Here is a 17,410-nt window from a genome sequence, read left to right on the forward strand (position 1 = left end):
TTGCCACACGCTTGATAGCTTGGTCAAATACAGGGCATAGGCTGAATGATCAAATCTTTATTATTTTAGTAACATGTAACAAATTCTTATATAGTTTTCAGTAGCAGTGTTTGCATACTTTGGATTTCAAAGCATTGCTGATAACTCTATTCCTAATGCACATCTTAATCTTGTGCTATCCCTTACTCCTTCACCTCCCACCCTGCTCTTTCCCTCACACACCTGTTCTAACCACCTTCCACACCTTCAGCCAATCAGCACACGGCACACCCCAACATTCCACCCCTTCCTTATCCCCCCCCCTTGCACCTTACCTGGTATCTTACAAATTATACAAATAACCTGCATAATGTTTAAGCCTATATCTCTTAATATGCAAACCTGTGCAAGTTAGTTACAATGACGAACACCACACAGGGCCGGCCCAACCATAAGGCAGAGTGAAGCAGTCGTCTTGGGCTGTTGAATTCCATGGGGCTGAGCAGTTGCCTGCAGTTGCCACTCCTGCCACCACCGCCAGGGTCACATGGCAGCCTCTGGTGAGATCTCAGAGAACTCTTGCAAATCTTGCTATGGCAGGACCCCAGTAAAGAAGGCTTTGACAGAAGCAGGGGCGGAGGTGGCACCTTTCCATTTTGCCTCAGGTGGCAAAATGGGCTGGGACACCCCTGACACCACAAGTCTGTTTTGCTACATATGTTTCGGAAAACCTCTTTTTAGCTTTTTGAAGGGGCTGGTTACTGCCCTGCTTTAGCAGGCTGAGCTACAACCTACAACTCCATTTACATTTCACTAAAGGATCTCATATGGTTAGATGGTGGGGCGTTCACAACATCAGCTGTTGTTACCAATTACTGCTACTATGGAATGGTCACGGAGCTTTTTTCTTCTTCCCCATTTCATTGCCATCTGACCCCACTGCTTTCAACTTTTTCTCTCGCAGTGTTTGTCTGTCTATTCACATAGGCACACTTATAATTAATGCACCACTTGATGGGAAATCACTTCAAAGTGGTTTCCAAAGCGGTTAAACCGAGTGGCCAAAGAGAAACTATTACATACCCTGTTTTCGAGGGACAGTCCCGGAATTTCAGAAGCTGTCCTGGTTTCTGGGTTTTCCGTTTCCCTTCCATCCACGTCTCTGAGAACAAGAAAAAGTGTATGTGTTTATGTGTGTGCAAAAACAGAGTCCTGTTTATCTTGAAAATAAAATACCTGCACCGAATGAAGGAAAGGGTGGCACTGGTGTACTAAGCCCTTACTATAACATTGAAGGAAAAGGTCCCCAGTCCACTTTACATTCTTTAATTGCAGGTGACGGGTGCAAATGTGCATATGACGTCTATGTGTTCAGCAAGATCAAATGGGGAGAAGCATCCTGATGTAGAATAGGATGTCCCTATTTCCTTCAGAGAAATGTTGGAGGGTATGCTATTATGGAATTTACCTATGAGAGGGTTGTGGTTTTCAACTGCACCAAATAATGTTTCTGCTATGCCCGAGAATGGGTGAACTGAGGAGCAAATGGAGCTGTGTTCTTGCACCTAAAATAAATCAGGCAAGGCCAAGCAGCCCCTGAGTTTGAGGCGGGGCCAAATTAAACACCAGTTGACATCCCTAATCCCTACTGTAGTCTGCTCTGTCCCCAAAATCTGTATGCATTTTCCCTTGACTCTGTCCACAAAGTTAGTTTTTTTACAGTAGACCCCCAACTCATATGGGGCTTTTGTTCCAGGGATTATGCATAAAGCCAAAATCACGTATAGTCATAATATTTTGGGTGCAATGGTGGATAGGATTTCCAAAGTCTTTTTACTCCTTCATTTATTCATTTATTTCAATTTCACCAAGCACATAAAGCTGAATGCATACGTTAAATGCATGTAAGGTGCAGGTCTGCTGAATACATTTCTTGCCTCATATCATTCAGTTCTGTTTCCCCTTTTTTACTTGGTCTGCCATGTGACAAAGAAGTTGGCATAATAATTATGGGGATCGTCTGCCATATCAAGATATTGTCCTTTCCAGAAGATCCATTCCCTGATGGTGCGATTTCGGTAAACTGTACCTTGTTAATTTGTAAAATCCAAAGAATGTTGCTCTCGCCTCTAATCCAATCCTGAAAACTCTTATTGTTTCTCAAAGTCCTGTTTATTTGAGATAGCCATCCGCACCCCTTATCCCATTGCCTTCTCTCAATTGTTTAGGCAAAGCCAGCATCCATTCAAGCATTCATTCATCAACTTTATAAGTTATTACAGTGCACTGGGAATTAAGATAGAAATAATAGACGTAATTTGTTCAGTTCAGTTCATAAATTGATTGTTCTACTTAAAGGCCACGACAAAGTTGTAGCAATAGTATTAATAAAATAATACAGAACAAAAGTCCATGATGAAGAAGAGAAGATATCAGAGACACAAACAAGCTTCGATTTAGCGTGTTTTCATATTAAAACTCTGAATCACCACAACAATTTATAGCAATTTCATCTAATTTCATCTAATTTGCTGGTGTGAGCAAAGGTTTCAGAAAGGATCTCTTGGTTCTTTCACCCGAGGGACTTTGCTGTAGCGACCATCCAAACCTGCAGTGGGCATCACTTGCAGGAGAAACGCAGCTGAACAAAGGCACCCTTTTCTGCCATTGATCAAGAATGCTAAGTCAAGGGCTTCAGCTTTCCACTGGACAAGCACAGTGCGGCCACCATTATACCTTGCTTCTTGATTCTTGTCCATGGAGCAGGGACAGCGGAGAACACTGACTCAGAAGGCGGTGGGCTTTCAATGGCTGGAAGTCACCAGATGGCCAGCAACTGACGTGTCGCAGAAGTGTATTTTCTGCATTGTCAGAGGGTTGAATTGGATGGGTTTTGAGGCCAATTCCAAGGGTTGCAGTAGAGCCGTCTTTCCCATAGGGCTTAGTGGTGCATTGAGCCAGGGCGCTGGTCTCTCAGGGGTGCCCCAGCAAGTGGGGGAGTTGCGTGGCTTTGCCAGTGGCCTCCCCTTTCCCTGCACGCCTGCCAGCTGCTCCCCGCCAACCATAAGGCTAGTGGGCATGCAGCTTCCCTCCCAAGTCTCTTCGGGAGGAGATCAATCCCCGTAGAGGCTTGGGAGTGAAGTTGCATCCCTCCCAAGCCTCTGCGGGAGGAGAGTGTAGCTTCCATCCTAAGCCTCTGGGGGGATCACTCTCCTCCCAAGGAGGCTGGGAGGGGAAGCTACGCTCTCTTCCTGCGGAGGCTTGGGAGGGATGCAACTTCACTCCCAAGGCTCTGCGGGGATCGCTGTCCTGCAGTGGCATGGGGAAGAGTTGCACACACCCCCGGATGACTGGCCGTGCGCAGCCATGGCCACCTCAAGCCTATCCATGGTAATTTGGAGGCGCTGGGCGGATATTTGCACCCCGGTGCTACATCTGCTAAAGACAGCCCTGGGTGGCAGAGTATGTTTTGTCTCACTACACTGAAGACAGACACAGTTGTAAAATTTAAATGGGATTTTTACTTAGTATCAACAACCATTTCTGTATTTGACAGCAGTATGAAAATAATGCAAAAGAGAAACTAGAACAGACAATTCAGGAAGGCCACTTCTCTTTCTGTCCCTAGGTACAAGGCTTATTTGTTGTCTGATTTTCTCTCAGTGCAGTGGGTCTTTATTAAAGGCTGTTGCTTATTCTGATATCAACCCTATGGTTCTCTTAACAATGAATGGAAATGGATTGACGGCTATTCAAAGAACAGAAAGCAATGTGAGTGAAACAATTTTTTAAAAAAGGAAATGGTAATTTGAAATGAAAATATTCCCCTCTGAGCATATTTTACAATATATTCTCTAATCTTCAGTTGAAGAAAAAGAAACTTTGACCAAGCCCTCATGGAAAGAAGCACATTTTTGGCAAAAAGTATACTTTGGCCCTTAGCCAATGAAAGCATCATTTGAAAGCTTCTGTTTGCTTTTTGCTTTTTTTGTGAGCAGGATTATTTCTGATTAATTAACTGGTTCATGACATATATCCTATAAGTTCTGATTGGTCCTCAGTGTCTTTATAGGCCAACCGAAGCACTCGACTCACCAGTTCTTCCCAGCTGGAAGCCTCTGCCTGATCCCTCTTTGTAGCTCCGAGGATGAATTTGTGGCTCCCTCTCCTGTTTGCAGGCTCCGCCTTTGTTTTGGTGGATATAGGTAAGTTCTGTTTGTGAGCACCTTCTCTTTGGCTCCTCATTCAAGAGTAATGTCCCCTGGCTTAATAGCCATTTTCAATCTTGTGCTTTAGATGGGGCTTCAGTTCAACAATTTATAGTCATTTGCTTGCCAATTTATAGTCATTTGTGAGCTCGAGGAAGAAGGAGGAGGAGGAAGAGAAGAGAGAGAAGAGAAGAGAAGAGAAGAGAAGAGAAGAGAAGGGAGGAAAGAGAGAGATTGAACCAGAAGGCTTTTGGCAAACAATAGGTGGCAGACTCAGAAATCTGAAAAGCTTAGTGGCTTTTGTTTTAAAAACTGTAAAAAGGCAATACCTTGCAAAATAAATGTGTAGTTGGAGAGTTTCTTCAAACCTTTATTTTCAAAGATGAACTGCATCAAATTCCTTCCCACCCCTCATCCCTACTTGAGATCACTTTTTTTGGAGGAAACCAAGAGAGAATCTTCAGTCAATAACCAAGAAACCAGGCGATGTCTTCCACCAACCCTATGCTACAGACCTCCAGGTATAGGGCACTATATAAACTCAATAAATAATAATATTAATAATAATAATAATACAGCCTGAGGGCCAAAGACAAAGCAACCCATTAACTCTTAGCAGGTAGGAAAATCAAGGGATTCCTTCTGAAACTTCAGTGAATTACTACAAAGGTGCTCTTGGAGGAAACTGATTTTCTAGATCCATTTCTATCAGGGTTTAGGTTTGGTTTTGGCACAGAAACTGTATGATGACCTCTGTCAGGAGAGAGACAGGGGAAATGTCTCCTTGTTAATTCTCCTAAACGTCTCAGTGGCTTTCAACCATGGTATCCTTCTGGAGAGCAGTGGCGTGCAGTGAAATTTTTCGTAGGGGAACAGATAGGGTTGTATGTGGAGTTTGGGACCTCAAGGGTCAACCAGTCCAACTGCCTGCAAAGCAGCAACCTCCATTCAAGCATCCATGACAGATGCCTAAAAACCTTCCACAGCCTCCCAAGGAAGTCCATTCCCCAGCAGGTCAATTTGCCAGTTCCTAGCAGCTTGCCAAAATAAGAAAAGTTTGGCTTTGCTTTGTTTTTTGAAAAAGAACCCCAGGCAGAAAATGGTTAAAATACAATTTTTAACACACACTCCCTTTCTTCATCATCTCCCTTCCTATGACCATGTTGTTATTGGTTGTTACATGTTGCTGCTGATCCTTCAGGTTCTGGCAGACTGGGGCTGGGGTTTACTTTATTAAAATCCCATGCTTTCAAAACACACACACACACACAGTGGCTGAAGGAGAGGAGGGAGGAAGTGAGATATTAAGGTTGCATGGATCTTGCCTTCCACCCCCCAACTCATAGGTACTTCAGGCTTTCCAACTGCTCTTCCTTAAAAATTGAAGGGGAAGGGGCTGCAGTTCTGCTTCAAGCAGCTACTTCCTGCTCATTGTGTGTATTGCTTTGCAGGGTCCTGCTGTTTTGCAGCCTTTGCAGAGGTACTGAATGAGAGAGAGAGGCACATGCACATGCACATGCACACATATACACATACACATACACGGAGCCTGGAGAAACTGGCTAAGCAGGTACACTGAAAGGTCCTGCCGGGAAACTTTAAGGGGACTAGGTTAGTCCCACTAGTTCATGGACTGCACATCACTGCTGGAGAGGATGTCCAGGTTAGGGTGTTTTGGGATGGTTCTGGTACTACATGGATGATAATTTCAAGAGGGTGATGTTTAGGAAGTGCTCTTTGGCTCCATAGAGCCTTCAATGTGGGGTTCCTCAGGGTCTGATTTTATCCCCCAGGCTGGTTTCTACATGAAACCACTGAGTGGGGTCATCTGCAGATTTGGAATACATTGTCGGCAATATGCTGGTGACACTCAGCTTCGCTTCTCCTTTACATCTGCAGGTGGGGCAGTGGTTGTGCTGGACTATTATCTTCACTTGGTATTGGACTGGATGAGAGCCAACACACAGAAGCTCAATCCAGATGAGCCTGAGGCACTGTTAGTGGGCAGTTCCCTAGACCAGATGGATGTGAAGTAGCCTGCTCTTGATGGGGTTATGTTGCTTACCAGGGCAAGACGGTTTGAACGTATTACACTAATCCTGGCCAAACTGCATTGGCTGCCAATTAGTTTCTGAGCCCAATTCAAAGTGCTGGTTTTGCCCTATAAAGTCTTAAACAGCTTGGCACCACAGTACCTCAAGGACTGTCTCTCCCCATGTGAACCAATTCGGACGCTGAGATCAGCATCTGTGGACTTTTTCAGGTGCCTCCTCTGCAAGAGGTCCAGAGGGTGGCAACGCAATAATGGGTCTTTTCTGTGGTTCCATGTTTGTAGACTGCTCTCCCCAGGAAGGCTCGCCTGGTGCCTTCATTACATATCTTTAGGCGCCAGGCAAAAACATTCCTCTTCTCCCACACCTTTGGCTAATTAAACTATCTTTTGCCTTTGAAGCTTTACATTGGGGGGGGGAGTATTGTTTTTGTTTGTTATATTGCAAACTGCCCTGTGATCCTGGGATGAAGGGCAGTATAGAAATTTAGTGAATAATAATAATAATAATAATAATAATAATAATACAAAAGGTAACACGCTACAGTCCTTTATACACTTAGCTGGAGGTCACATCCAATTAACTCAATAGGGTTTACTTCCAAATAGGATTTCCCCAAATCTGATTAAGGATTTCTGCATAATATTTCAGAAGAATGAACTATTAAAGCAATGTAGGTTCAGAGTCTGCTGGTGGGCTTCTCTGATAATTTTGCCAAATAGCAACTTTGAAAATATGGACTTAAGGTTAATAGCAAAGCTGAACAATGAACTGGATGTAACTAAGTCCATTATTATAGTGGACCAGCTTCGGCCAGGAGGAAGAGGAGAATGCAGCTGCTCCCAAGAGGACAACCAGAAGGAGGACAGTGTATGAACATTCGGAACTAGACAGAGTTGTTGGGTTTTCTATATTCTTTTTAGGTTCTGTGAAACAGAGAGGGGAAGCTCCCAATTTCCACCAAATCATGCCTATGGTGCTACCCTGTGGTCTTGTTTATTCGTATAAGTTGTGCCTCATGGCTCTGTACCCCTGGACCGTGAATTTTTTTCAAGCTGCTAGAGGTGTCAATGGCCAACTCTGTGTAGGGGGAAGATTTGTTGGTTTTGCTTGTTACTGTGTTATATATTTCTGTGTGGTCCTTGGACGAAAGGAGGTATAGAAATTTAAATAATAGTAATAGTAATAATAATTCAGAAGAATACAGAGTTGTCAGGTTTTGTGTATTCTTTTTAGGTTCTGAGAAACAGAAGCGAACTGCTTTCGGTTACTTCCAGTACATGCCTACATCGCATCTGTGTAGTATCCTAGCTTCAAAGGTCTATGAGCGCCGCCGGGTTGAGCCCCCCTGGTTCCTAGTATCTTTGGAAGCCGCTAGAGAGGCCAGCACCCTGCTCCAGTTGAATATGACAGTGGGCAACGCAATTACTGGAGAGGAATGTCTCTTAATGACAAGACTGAGAAGGCGTCCCAGAAGATTTGCTGTTTGAAAAGATGCACATACCCCTCTGTAATAATAAAAGCAGAGATTGATTCCTGGTAAGGAAGCAAAATAAACCTGGGTTTTGTTTTGTTTGTTCTTCCTGAAGTGTATGGATATAGTGCAACTAAAATGAATCTTGCTTGTGAAAATTAGGATTTCCCGTCCTCCTCCACAGGAAAAAAGACAACAAAGATCAAGGGCAGTTGAAATGATTAAAAGTAGTCCACAAAACTTTAGTTTAACATGCAATTCCACCCTACATGATATTCCTGTGAATCAGAGTTTATTTCATTCCCTTGTTGTAAGGGCTGTCTATACCATCCTGCAGGAATTGAAGCAAGTGAGGCACATCAGCCAAAGGTGGAATAGGATGCATAGCAGATTTAAGAGGATTCACCTGGTTTGGGGGTGGCGGGAGAGAAAGGAATGGTCAGTGGAATGGACATTGCTATGTGCTACCATGTGGAACGCGGATGGCACTGTGGGTTAAACCACAGAGCTTAGGACTTGTTGATCAGAAGGTTGGCGGTTCGAAAGCACATCAAAGTGCAAGTAGATAAATAGGTACCACTCCGGTGGGAAGGTAAACGGCGTTTCCGTGCGCCGCTCTGGTTTGCCAGAAGTGGCTTAGTCATGCTGGCCACATGACCTGGAAGCTATACGCCGGCTCCCTCAGCCAATAAAGCAAGATGAGTGCTGCAACCCCAGAGTCAGTCATGACTGGACCTAATGGTCCGAGGTCCCTTTACCTTTACCTATATGCTACTATGTGTGGGGGGGGAACCACTTAAAGTCCATTCACACAACCGAGTCCCTTACTCACTAGCAACAACAAGTCACCCCTGAGAATACTCTAAAAGCAAAGTTTTGTTTCCTGCCTGAGCAGAAAAGGCTACAGCGAGTGATGAGAAAAGCCATCAGAGGCTGGAACCCAGATCTTTGTTTACACACAGTTTTTATAGTCATATGAGTGCAAGGCATTCAGTGGTATGGTCTAACAGTCACCCTAGCCACAAAGACAAGTGTTTCCACACAGAAGATGGCTAGGTGTTTTTCCTGCTCATATATCTAAACCTTGCATGCTTCTGTCACTTTCCATTGCACACTTCTCTATTCTTTCTTGCTCATCTCTTAAGCCTGGTTGCTCCTTGATTACAATAAGAATAAAAACGATTATGTTACACCAAAAGGGTGTTTGATGGGAAGAAATTCATAAATGAAATAAATAATGATCATTAGCCTTGTGATAAATAAGAACAGGGGAACTCACAGTTGCAGTGCTGGGCATTATTTTGGGAACATCACATCATTCGGACATCCAGGCAACACCACAGCGCTGAGCACAACAGACTTAAAGAGGACCAGAGCATCCGCTATATGAAGAGGGTTCATTTCCAATCATATTTTGTATGTTTGTTGTATGGAGTTATGGAAAACATTTCCTGATGAGTATGATCAATTGCATTATCATCATCCTCATTCTCATTTATCTGCCACCCGTCTGGCTTCCCCAGCCACTCCGGACAGCTTCCAACAAATTAAAACACAGTAAGACAACAAACATTAAAATCATCCCTAAATCATCATAATAATGAGCCACGTTAAAATATGACGTCCACAAAGGAAAGTTGTTGTTTTTTTCAAAATGCCAACGTTACGCAAATACACAATGCTTACATTTACTGTACATGAATAATTATTATTGTTTTGAGCATTTGTAGTATGTTTAGTACTGTACAGTCATACCTCGGGTTGCGAACGCTGCGGGTTGTGCGTTTTTGGGTTGCAGACCGCGCTGAACCCAGAAGTACCGGAATGGGTTACTTCCGGGTTTCGGCGCTCGTGCATGTGCAGAAACACAAAAATGACATCACGTGCATGCGCAGAAGCGCCAAATTGCATCACTCATGTGCATAGACACGGCGCTGCGGGTTGCGAACGTGCCTCCCACACGGATCACGTTCGCAACACGAGGTATGACTGCATTAAAGTGGGAGGGGCTGCCCCCTGTGGTTTGCTGGTTTCCTCCAGTGTGGATGCAGGATCAGGGCCTCAATCAGCAGCACTTACTAGTGGAGAATATATATTCTCTGCTTAAATGATGAGCAGGTCAGAGGACTTAAACAAGAAATTGCTTATTATAGAACTACAGTATATAGAACAGGTCTTCTCTTCTTTTGCTACCCTCTAATTTTGCCTCCATAGTGTGTGGATTGTTTGTAATCTTGACAACCTCTCCAGTACTCTTTCCCGCTCCCTGACACCGCCATTGCTACGTGGCTTGCTGCATCACCTGGCCCCTGGGCATTTCCTGAGCTGCGTGGCGCTTGTTCTATTGGCTGGACTGAGTGACGCGTCACCTACTTCAATGACTGTTGTACCAAAACTGGTGCCAACATTCTGGGCCTGTCTTGTTCTCAACCGCCCACACTAATCTATGATGCTAGAAGCTGCCAATGCCAGAAGTGGGAGTTGGCAGTAAGTTTTTAAATTATTGGCACTGACTAATAGAAACAGTTAAAAAAAGGCGCTATTTCTCCCCTTTCCTTATTTGATAGTGTGTGTTTGTGGGAGGGCGTCATTGCTTTGTTTTTGTTTCATTATGTATTTCGTGTTCTCATTTTGTATTCTTTTGTTATGAACTGCCTGTGATCTTCAGATGAAGGGCAGTATACAAATACCCATCACCATCGTCAATCCAGTTATTCAGTTCAGTATTCATTGTTATATGTGTGCAAACAGAGAGGGCCTTTTGACTTGCCCTGGCCCTTGTGTGATGGTCCAAAACAGAAATAAGCTGACCTGTCCATCCTTAAATCCAAGGGAAGTGTAGCCTTGTCATCCGGTGATTTGGGATGAATAGCTATGGGCTGCCGCAGCACAGGTAGGAAGTTCATGAACGATGTAATGACACGAAGTGGGGCAGCTCACAGAGATTGTCACCAATGCATCCTCCTGACATGTTTCCCATTGAGGCATTCTTATCAAAATGAAGAAGGAACATTGCTGGGCTGCTTCACTGCCACTGGAAGGGCCATTCAAACTTTGTTGTTGAGAGAGGGCCTCCGACCATAAGTTTCAAGCAGCACCTGCTCATCTGTCTCTACCACCCTCTAGATTTATGCTTTTTGGATAAACACAGAAGCCTTGTGCACGCAAGTAGGAGTTGGGAGGCTGCTCCCATAGGCAACATGAAGCCTCCTTTCACAGCTGAGTTGCTGGGGTCAGGGAAGGTGGAGGCAGCCCGGAAGCTGCATCTTAGAGCCATTGCACCACCATCACATGGGAACTTCCAAGCAGCTCCTGAAGCCAGCCAGAGCCAACTGCTCTGGGCTGCTGAGACTGCCACTGCTGCGTTTCCCAGGGACATTAGATGAAATCTGGAGACATTCTGGGGATAGAATTTGTCCAGGGACTTATCTGCAAATCCGGGGACTGTCCCCAGGAAACGGGGACGTCTGGTAACCCTAGTCTGCCCACCGCCTCTCCCTCAGCCACCCTACAGCTGAGGTGGAGGCCGCAGAGGGGCTCCATGCATGGGCAGCTTGCCCCACCCTCGACTGCAGGACGCACGGGCACACCCGGCACCAGAGCAGCTAGCTATGCCGCTGAGAAGAGCCCTGCTGAATCCCATCTCACAGAATCCTGTTCTCACAGTGGCCAGCTAGATACCTATAGGAAACCCTCGAGCATATACCTTCCAATACATATGTACCCACCAGAAGGAGCTTGCACCTTTGCTAGTGCTGTGTCCATGAACATTTGAAATGCACAATATTATTGCATATACTGGGCTGTTTACAGGGCAGTGCTGGATTAAACCCAGTGGAAGCCCCTTGGCAGTCAAATTCTGGGCGGGGGGCAGGCCTCGTGCGCACGCTGGAATAACATTGAACTAAGAAAGCTTGATTGTCATTTTCTTTCAAGATCAAATCAATAGTATTTTGATCCATTGTCACTGGACCCCTAAAAAGTATGGGGCGCATAGGCCAGTGCCTACTCTGCCTATTTGGTAATCCAGCCCAGCCCCTTTGGCTGGAGGAGAGAGAAGAAACAGAAGTTGAGAGACGCCTCCTGATGCGCTGCAGCTGTTCCCCACAATGAAATGGAAGGCTCAACATTTGTCAGGCACTTTCGGATGCTCGGCAGCCCTGTGTGGTTACAACAACCCTGTAAAGTAGGCCAGTGCTATGCGCTTCCCAAATTGCAGCTGAATCCCTCGCAGATTGGCATCCAACCTCTGCTTAAAAGCCTCCAAGGAAAGAGAGCCCACCACCGTCACAGAGAGTCTTACCATCAGAACGTTCTTCCTAATGTTTAGTCCGAATCTCCTCTCCTGTCCTCCCCTGTGGAGCAGCAGAAAACAAGCTTGCTCCCTCTTGCAGCCCTCAGATATTGGCTCTCCTCTCTCCTCTCAGTCTCCTTTTCTCCAGGCTAAACATACCCAGCTGCCTCAACCGTTCTTCATGAGGCTTGGTTTCCAACTGCCTCAACCGTTCCTCATCAGGCTTGGTTTCCAGACCCTTCATCATCCTGGTTGCCTTCCTCTGCTCACCTTCCAGCTGCTCAATATCCTTCTTCAACTAGCCTGCACTGACCAGCAGCAGTTCTCCAGGGTTTCATATGGGGGACACACATTCCCACCCCCCCGGAGATGCTGCCCAGGACAGAAGACCTGTATGCAAAGCAGATGGTTGAATCCTGCACTATGGAGACCCCAAGCCTGCCTTAAAGGACGTGGGGATGGTCTCCCTTTGGAAATGGGGCAGCAGGAAGAAGGATGTGAAATGTCAAGGTGAATCTGCCGAGAGAAGATGCAGCAGGCGGAATAGCAAGTGCCTCCAAGTTCTGACAAAGGAGCATCACCTCTCAGGAGAGGCCAGGTCCGGGGGGGGGGGGGGGGGTTGCCACGGTGACAAGGACCTGTCCTCCTTTGTGACATCACTTGCTTCTCCCTTAAAAGGCATCTACTTGCAGGGGCCATTGTGGGTTAGTAGTGAGGCAAGTGGAGGAGAGAGGAGTTTGTGGTGGTGGTTGGAGAAGATAAGGAGAGGTGTTCATTTGATTGTTATTTTGATTTTTATTTGATTTATTACTTTTATTTGATTCATTTTATTTGATTTATTTTTACTTTTTCATTTTAACACTTTCATTTTACTTTTTTATTTTTTGTTCTTTATTTCCATATTTTTTATTTTACATTTTTATTTTGTACACATTTGGTATATATTTTGTAAATATTTATTTTGTGCATAGAGTAGTAGTTAGGGGTAAGGTAAGTGTTGGGTTAGGGCGGGGCTGGGGTGGGGTCAGAGTTAGGCTTGGGTGGGCATTTTAGAGAGTTAGCTAGTTTAGAGAGGAGGGTGGGAATTTTTCGTGAACAAAATGTGCAGACTGTAAGTAGGATTCCTTCCCTTTCTCTTGGTCTCCTGGGGGTGTGGTGTGAGTCCTGGGGTCCCCTGAACAGCCTTGGCTCTCTGGAAATTGACCCAGCTAGTCTTCTCCAGAGAGCTCAGCTCCTCCACACACTTCCCCCGTCTTCCCCTTTTCTCTCCCCTCTTATAATTTATTATGACATTCCGAGCCCACTTTCCTCCCAGGAGCTCCAGGTGGCCTTCATGGTTTTCCCTGCCACCAATTGTTATCCTCACAATGGCCCTGCAAAGTAGACTAGGCTGGCCCAAGGTCCACCAGGGAGCTTCATGGCTGAGAGTGGATTCGAACCCTGCTCTCCCAGGTCCTCCTAGTCCAGCCCTCCAACCACTACACCTCTGCCTGGCTCCATTTTACATCTCTCTTGCTGCCCAATGGCATCAGCCTTCTCCCCCTTCCTGGGGGTCTCTCTGGCTCCAAGGAAGACTCCACCACCTTTCTCATGTTCTGCTCCTCCTCTTGGACACCTTGATGCTTGGAGGACCCTCCTAGGGGTCTCCTCCCTCTTAGGAAGGGCAGGGCTGTCCTAAGAAGACAAGGCAGAGAAGCCCTTTAACAGCTGGCAGTGCTTCTCTTTCCTTTGGGCTGGAGCTCTTGAACCCATAGCACTTGGGGCCTCCTTTCTTTCTCTCTCTGCCAGCCCTTCGTGCTCTGGGCTGCCTCTTTCCAGCTCTGGTGATGCCCTTTCAGGTCACTGAACCGCAGAGAGATGGAAAGAATTGGGCCAGACGCCCCTCCTCACACACAAACACCCCCCAAGAATTGGGGCTGCTGGCTTCTGAGTCGCTCTCTCTGCTCATCTCTTCTAAGTTCAGGTGCTTAAGACAGCTGATCAGCTGCAGCAACAGGGTGGCCTCCCTGCAAGGCCTGGATCAGGTGAGCAAGTGGACCTCCTTTTTGAGACAGAGGAGGGCAGGAATGGGCTAGGGGGGCAGCTAGTCGAAAGATGCACAGAACCAGAGGGCTGGATCCGACCCAAGGTCCATCTGGGTCAGCGTCTGGAAACCCAACCCCCCCCCCCGCGATCAACCTCTTTTGTGGGGTCCAATGGAGGAAGCAGTGGGCTGGGCTGCGGGGCAAGGCGGGGAGGCAGTCATCAGCAGGAGGAGCACCTTCTCTGGGGAGCCATGTTCTGGGGCAGGAGGCCAGGATTGGCCCCCAAGGCCTGGGGTGTCCCTCCCCTGTAGTAGGACTTGGAATTCAGGAGAAAACTCTTGGGGCATTGAAACTTTTCCGTATTCTATCATATCATAAGGATTTTTTGGGGTCATTTGCAGAATATGGATAGATAGCTTTTCAAAATGAGAGCAAGAGAAAGGCTTCTTTGTGTCCATGAGATGAGTCTGTTTGTCTCAAAATTAGACCTACAGTCATATCTCGGGTTAAATCTTTTCAGGTTGCGTCCCGCAGCGACTGGGGAGTACCGGAAAGGGTTACTTCTGGGTTTTGCTGCTTACGCATGCGCAGACGCTTAAAATGAAGTCACGTGCATGCGCTGAAGCGACAAATTGTGACCCGCGCACACGCAGACACGGATTGCGTTCTGCTCATGTTGCGAACAGGGCTCCGGAATGGATCCTGTTCACAACCAGAGGTACCACTGTAATATAAACGTGATTGCTTGGCAAAAGCAAGCTCACACCTCCCATTGAGTTTGTATACATACTTAAAGTACATATGTAAGAGGCTTGTTTATAATTGCATTTTGGAATGATTCATGTTCTTATGTAACTGCATTGTTTTATACTTTCGGGAGGTCCCATGATCATATTATAAAGTAGTTGTGTTCTATGCTGTAAGTCAACCAACTGCTAGTTGCTGTTTCGTTTCCCAATGTATTTCTTATCAATAGAAAATTAAGTGTGGCACAATCCAATTTTTACTCTGAAAGTGCAGCTTAGAAAAAATGTTTGAGACCCACCGCAGTAACTCTTTGGCCTTAACGGGATGCGGATGGGAAGGTCAGACGTAGCGGTGACGCGAGTGATCCGCGATCCGCCTGTTCTAGCGCTCCAGCTCCGCCTTCGACAGCCCCGCGCGCCCTCCCTCTCCTCGCTTCTCCGCCTTCGGGGACGATCGCTGCCCTCCCTCCCTCGCGATTCTTAAACCGCTTTCCGCCTCGGTTCTTTTTGTTATATTCTATTTTATTTTGTAACCCGCGGGAGCGGGATGCCCAGTTAAAAGGAGATGGCGCCTCCCCCCATAAAAACGAGACCGCCGTCACGAACAGGATTCGAACCTGTGCGGGGAAACCCCATTGGATTTCGAGTCCAACGCCTTAACCACTCGGCCACCGTGACTCTCGGGCCAAGGCTGCGCGGAGCTTCAGCTAGACCGGCCCGCCAGGCGGCCTGGACCGACCGCGAGAGCGCGAAACGGGCGGCGGGGAGAAGACCGGCGGCGGCGGCGGAGGCGGAGACCCCAGCGCCGCGTCTCCCTTCCGCTCGCCTCGCCGCCTCAGCTTCGCGACCCCCAAATTCCCCTCAGCGCAGCGCGGACTCCATTTTTAATACGAATATTCCCGATAAATTCAGCCGTCGCTGTTCCCTGCCTTCCCGCCCAGCCACGCAGGTCCCCTCAGGCCGCGCTGAAAGCCGCGCGGGCTTCGGGCTCCTGAGCATGTGCAGAATTCCCGCCTCCCTCACTGCGCCTCCGGGGCAGGTTTCCCGTCTCCTAGGAGGCTCCCGAGGGCATCGCTGTCCCCGTCGCCTAGCCTGGGATTTCAAGGGCCCCGAGGTCACGGCAGACACGGAAACGGAGCGACTCCCAGCCCGGCAACGAGGCCAGCACAAGCCTCTTCCCCCGGGGGGCTTGTTGGGGTTGGACTAGATGACCCGGGGACCCTTTCCGACTCGACAGTTCTGCGCTTCTGTGTCCTGCACGCCTTCACTTTGAATCCTGGGCCTGTTTGCCTCGCCAGCTTCCTTCGAGAGCACAGGCAGGATATATATTCCATAAATAAGGAGCCTGGAAATGTGTTCATGGGCATCACCACTAGTTAGTATTTCACATGCTGCAGAGCTAAGTCTTGGTACAGGAAAAAGGTGATCGCCCCATCCTTGCACTCTGTGCTACCTGGACACTTCTGCTGCCACTCCTTGTTGCGTACACAAAACCAGTTGGTTTAATAATAATAATAATTTTATTATTTATACCCCACCCATCTGACTGGGTTTCCCCAGCCACTCCGGGCGGCTCCCAACCGAATACTGAAAATAATACAGCATTAAACAATTAAAACTTTCCTAAACAGGGCTGCCTTCAAATGTCTTTTAAAAGTAAAATAGTTGCTCATTGCCTTGACATCTGATGGGAGGGCGTTCTGCAGGGCAGGCGCCACCACCGAGAAGGCCCTCTGCCTGGCTCCCTGTAACCTGGCAGTGAGGGAACCGCCAGAAGACCCTTGGAGCTGGACCTCAGTGAACGATGGGGATGGAGACGCTCCTTCAGGTATACTGGGCCAAGGCCATTTAAGAATCGGCAACCTCCTGTAAAAGGATGTAGTTAAAAGGCGAGGTCCGTCCTTGCATCTCCCAGTCGTGATAAATGGTGGCTAAAGTGTGTTGTGGGGTGGGGTGGGGGGAACCTTCCTGCATTAAACAACATGTCCGGCACTCAAGACTGCAAGACTGTCTGATCTGCAAGCTTCGCTCCTTTATTCTAGACGTGCAAGGAACACTGGCACTGGCTGCTCACATTCTGCATGAAGTGCCTCTCTCTTTTAGGATTGCTTTGATTGCCTTCTAGTTTGGCCCTTAGAATAACAGAATCATAGAGCTGGAAGGGACCCCAAGGGTCATCTAGTTCAACCCCCTGCAATGTAGGAATCTTTTGCCCCACATGGGGCTTGAACCCACAACACTGATAGTGCTAATGATAATGGAAAGGTGAGGCATTATTCCCAAGGGCTCTGGTGCAAAAGAGTGAATAATAATGCCATGAAGGGTGACCTTGGGCCAGTCGCCATCTCTTAGCCTAACCTAATTCTCAGGGTTGTGACGATGAAATGGGAAGGAGAATCCTGTGCACCTTGAGCTCCTTGGAAGAAAAAGGTGGTATATAAATGTAATAAATATAATGATATAAATGCACCATACGAAGCTGCTGTTTCTGAGATGTCATGTAATCAGAATAGTTTTAATATAACAGACCTTAAACAGAAAGATGCTTAGAATATCTGTTGCCCCTCTGAGCACGCACTGGAGCCACCCAGAGTGGCCTGGGAAACCCAGCCAGATGGGCGGGTATAAATAATA

General features: G+C 47.0%; 2 long non-coding RNA genes across 2 annotated transcripts; one reads left to right on the plus strand and one right to left on the minus strand.

Annotated features, from left to right (window-relative positions):
• The first annotated feature begins 4,078 nt into the window (after positions 1–4,078).
• LOC307210802 lies at positions 4,079–7,795 on the plus strand. The gene is made up of 2 exons (XR_013836130.1): positions 4,079–4,184; positions 7,475–7,795. It is a non-coding gene; the product is annotated as an uncharacterized lncRNA (long non-coding RNA).
• On the minus strand, positions 6,088–9,070 carry LOC307210811. Its single transcript, XR_013836142.1, has 3 exons — positions 8,992–9,070; positions 7,444–7,746; positions 6,088–6,963 (listed from the first exon to the last, which is right to left on the minus strand). It is a non-coding gene; the product is annotated as an uncharacterized lncRNA (long non-coding RNA).
• Between the last annotated feature and the right edge of the window lie 8,340 nt (positions 9,071–17,410).

The sequence above is a fragment of the Podarcis cretensis genome (genome assembly GCF_951804945.1).
Source record: "Podarcis cretensis genome assembly, chromosome: 2".
NCBI lineage: Eukaryota > Metazoa > Chordata > Lepidosauria > Squamata > Lacertidae > Podarcis > Podarcis cretensis.